We start from the raw sequence: 4563 nt of genomic DNA, 5'->3' as shown, positions 1-4563 counted from the left end.
GTGTCGGGGTGGGTGCCAAGGATCCAAGGTGGGTGCCAAGGAACCAAGGTGGGTGTCTGGGTGGGTGCCGAGGTGGGAGCCAGGGTGGGTCCCAAGGTGAGTGCAAAGGTGGGTGCCAGGGTCAAGGTGAGTGCCAATGTGGGTTCCAAGGTGCCAGGGTCAGGGTGAGTGCCAATGTGGGTTCAAAGGTGCTAAGTTGGGTGCGAGGTTGGGTGCGAGGGTGGGTGGGTGCCAAGGTGTGCTAGGTGGAAGCCCGGGTGGGTCGGCATCCCATGGGTGTCGAGTTGGGTGCCTGATGGGTGCTTCTTGTCAAGTTTTAGTCGTCGGGACTCATTTCGAGCCTTAGAGGTCGTTTCTTGTCCGGTTGCCCTGTCTTCGACCTGGGAACCCAATTTTGGTCCTCGGGTCCCATTTTTTTTTGTCTCGCATCCCACTTTTGGCCTGTGGCCTTTTCGGGGTCGATTCTCGTTTTGGGCATCAGAGCATGTTTCTTCTCCTAAAACCCAATATTTGTTTATTAAGTCTCGGAACACATTTTTGTTCTCGTGGACCCATCATGGGTCTTGGAACGCATTTGTGGTCCTTGGGTCCCATTTTGCATCCCGAAACTTGTGTTTTGGTGCTTGATCCCTATTTTGGGTGCCCACCTTGCACCAAGTGCGCACCCGGGGCAAACCGAGCGCCTTGGTGCACCGGGGCAAGATCGAGCGTGCACCCGAGGCGCCCCGAACATGCACCAAGGTGCACTCGGCCCACATGTGAGCGCAGGTCGTTGCGCCCGAGGTGGTGTGTGGGCACCGCGTTGCAGACGGGACACTGCACGCACACGACGCCCCCTCCAGGTGCACGCACGTAGGCCGGGCCGGGTGCACACCCGACGCCCTAGCAAGGTGCGCGCACCCGGGCAGGGCTCACACTTGGCGAACGGGGCGCACTTCGCGAGGGAGGGTGTGCACCTCGACGGGGGTGGGTGGCCGGGGTGGATTCGCACGTGGGTCGCGGTTTGCTAAGTACACACTGCGACAAGCTCATAACGGGTGCGATCATACCAGCGTTAGTGCACCGGATCCCATCAGAACTCCGCAGTTAAGCGCGCTTGGGCCGGAGTAGTACTGGGATGGGTGACCTCCCGGGAAGTCCCGGTGTTGCACCCTTTTTTAGTTTTTCGCCGGGCGTCGCAATGCTATTTGAATAAACCTTTTGCCCGTTTGCGTTCTCGTCGGGGCCGGGCCGGGCCGGGGTGCGCTGCCCGCACTACCGCGCGCGCGGGGGCGACACCGAGCGCGCACCCGAGGCGCCCCGAGCACACAGGCCACGGTGCAACCCGGGCGTTGTGCGCGCACCCCGGTGCGCCCGAGGTGCTGCGCGCGCACCCAGGTGAAATCGGTGTGCACCTCGGCCAGTGCGCGCTCGGTCGAGTCGCGCACGTTGGCCAAGGTGCACGGTGATGTTTCTTACTCTAAGGTTCCGCACCAGACGCCCGGGACAGGTGAGCGAAGCTGGGCGGGGCCGGGTGCGCGGCCGGGGCAGGTGCACGCAGCTGGAGAGAGCTTTGGAGCACACTTCGGAGCGCACCAATGATGCGCTCCATTCAAAAGTTTCCTGAAAAGGCAAAAAAAGTTGAGATTATAGAATTTCCCACTTGAGAGATTGTAAAAAAAAAAAATTTAAAATGAAGGAAACGCGGGTGCCAAGGTGTGCGCAGCCCAGCCAAGGTGTGCGCACCAAGGCGCCCACCCTGGCGAAGGTGCACGCAAGGTGCGCACCCGAGGCAAACCGGACAATTAACCCAACTTTCGACTTCGCGCGCACCTTGGAGCGCACTTCGGAGCGCTCCTTGGTGCGCACCAATCTTGGGCACCTCGGAGTGCACCATGGCGCCCACCAAGGTGCGCACCCGGGGCAAACCGAGCTCCGACTTCGTGCGCACCTTGGAGCGCACGAAAGGTGCGCACCATGGCGCCCACCAAGGTGCGCAGCCCAGCCAAGGCGTGCGCATCAAGGTGCGCACCCTGGCGAAGGTGCGCACCCGGGGCAAACCGAGCTCCGACTTCGTGCGCACCTTGGAGCGCACAAAAGGTGCGCAACCCAGCCAAGGTGTGCGCACCCCGGTCAAACCGAGCTCCGAATCGTGCGCACCAGAGGTGCACGCCATCGTGCGCACCTTGGAGCACACTTCGGAGCCCTCCTTGGTGCGCGCCGATGTTGCGCACCTCGGAGCGCACCCGGGGAAAACAATGCAATTAACCCGACTTTCGACTTCGTGGGCACCTCGGAGCGCTCTCGGGTTCGCACCTCGGAGCACACCGAGGTGCGCACCTTTGATGCGCTGCCTTCACCAATTTCCAGAAAAGGCAAGAAAACATTGAGAAGGTGTGCGCACCGAGGTGCCCACCCTGGCGAAGGTGCACGCGAGGTGCGCACCCGGGGCAAACCGGGCTCCGACTTCGTGCACGCCGCACCTTGGAGCACACTTCGGAGCGCTCCTTGGTGCGCACCAGGGCGCGCAACCCAGCCGAGGTGCCCACCCCGGCGAAGGTGCACGCGAGGTGCGCACCCGGGGCAAACCGGGCTCCGACTTCGTGCACGCCATGGTGCCCACCGCGGCGAAGGTGCACGCGAGGTGCGCACCCGGGGCAAACCGGGCTCCGACTTCGTGCACGCCGCACCTTGGAGCACACTTCGGAGCGCTCCTTGGTGCGCACCATGGTGCCCACCAGGGCGCGCAACCCCGCCGAAGGTGCACGCGAGGTGCGCACCCGGGGCAAACCGGGCTCCGACTTCGTGCACGCCGCACCTTGGAGCACACTTCGGAGCGCTCCTTGGTGCGCACCATGGTGCCCACCAGGGCGCGCAACCCCGCCGAAGGTGCACGCGAGGTGCGCACCCGGGGCAAACCGGGCTCCGACTTCGTGCACGCCATGGTGCGCACCGCGGCGAAGGTGCGCACCCGGGGCAAACCGGGCTCCGACTTCGTGCACGCCGCACCTTGGAGCACACTTCGGAGCGCTCCTTGGTGCGCACCAGGGCGCGCAACCCAGCCGAGGTGCCCACCCCGGCGAAGGTGCACGCGAGGTGCGTACCCGGGGCAAACCGGGCTCCGACTTCGTGCACGCCGCACCTTGGAGCACACTTCGGAGCGCTCCTTGGTGCGCACCATGGTGCCCACCAGGCCGCGCAACCCAGCCAAGGTGTGCGCACCAAGGTGCACGCGAGGTGCGCACCCGGGGCAAACCGGGGTCCGACTTCGTGCACGCCGCACCTTGGAGCACACATCGGGGCGCTCCCGGGTTCGCACCGGCGTTGCGCACCGTGGTGGGCACCTCGGAGCACACCAAGGTGGGCAGCGAGGTGCGCACCTTTGATGCGATGCCTTCACTAATTTCCATAAAAGGCAAAAAAAAAACGAGATTTTAAAATTTCCGTTTTGAAAGATAGTGAGAAAAAGGGAATGCTGGTGCCATCTTGAGCCCGCCCTGGTGCGCAGCCCAGCCAAGGTGTGCGCACCAAGGTGCCCACCCTGGCGAAGGTGCGCGCCCGGGCAATTAACCCAACTTCCAACTTCGCGCGCGCCAGGGTGGGAGCGCACCCAACAACCGGGCCTGGGAAGAGCCAATGCGAGAAACCCCACCAAACGCTCTGACAAAAAAAGAGGGGGCGCTCCAGTAACCCCGCTTCGGAGCGCACCCTGGGCAAACCCAGCCAAGGTGCCCACCCCGGCCAAGGTGCAGGCGAGGTGCGCACCCGGGGCAAACCGGGCTCCGACAACGTGCACGCCGCACCTTGGAGCACACTTCGTAGCGCTCCCGGGTGCGCACCTCAGAGCACACCAAGGTGGGCAGCGAGGTGCGCACCTTTGATGCGCTGCCTTCACTAATTTCCAGAAAAGGCAAAAAAAAAAGGAGATTTTAAAATTTCCGTTTTGAAAGATAGTGAAAAAAACGGAACGCGCGTGCCATCTTGAGCCCGCCCTGGTGCGCAGCCCAGGTAAGGTGCCCACCCTGGCAAAGGTGCGCACCCGGGCAATTAACCCTACTTCCGACTTCGTGCGCGCCAGGGTGGCAACCGGGCCTCGGAAGAGCCAATGCGAGAAACCCCACCAAACGCTCCGACAAAAAAAGAGGCGGCGCTCCAATAACCCCGCTTCGGAGCGCAGCCGGGGCAAACCCAGCCAAGGTGCCCACCCCGACGAAGGTGCACGCGAGGTGCGCACCCGGGGCAAACCGGGCTCCGACAACGTGCACGCAGCACCTTGGAGCACACTTCGAAGCACTCCCGGGTGCCCACCGGCGTTGCGCACCGTGGTGGGCAGCGAGGTGCGCACCTTTGATGCGCTGCCTTCACTAATTTCCAGAAAAAGGCAAAAAAAAATGAGATTTTAAAATTTCCGTTTTGAAAGATAGTGAAAAAAAAGGAACGCGGGTGCCATCTTGAGCCCGCCCTGGTGCGCAGCCCAGGCAAGGCATGCGCACCAAGGTGCCCACCCGAGGTGCACACCCGGGGCAAACCGGGCTCCGACTTCGTGCAGGCCGCACCTTGGAGCACACTTCGGAGCGCTCCTTG

The 4563-nt window shown here is 63.1% G+C and overlaps 1 non-coding gene across 1 annotated transcript; it reads left to right on the top strand.

The window, feature by feature from the left end:
• The first annotated feature begins 1035 nt into the window (after positions 1-1035).
• On the top strand, positions 1036-1154 carry LOC131865045 (5S ribosomal RNA). Its single transcript, XR_009363775.1, has one exon. It is a non-coding gene; the product is annotated as a 5S ribosomal RNA (ribosomal RNA).
• The last annotated feature ends 3409 nt before the right edge of the window (positions 1155-4563 follow it).

This window comes from Cryptomeria japonica, unplaced genomic scaffold (genome assembly GCF_030272615.1).
Source record: "Cryptomeria japonica unplaced genomic scaffold, Sugi_1.0 HiC_scaffold_100, whole genome shotgun sequence".
Taxonomy (NCBI): domain Eukaryota; kingdom Viridiplantae; phylum Streptophyta; class Pinopsida; order Cupressales; family Cupressaceae; genus Cryptomeria; species Cryptomeria japonica.
The sequence above is the reverse complement of the archived record's forward strand: the minus strand, read 5'-3'. Positions and strand labels throughout refer to the sequence as shown.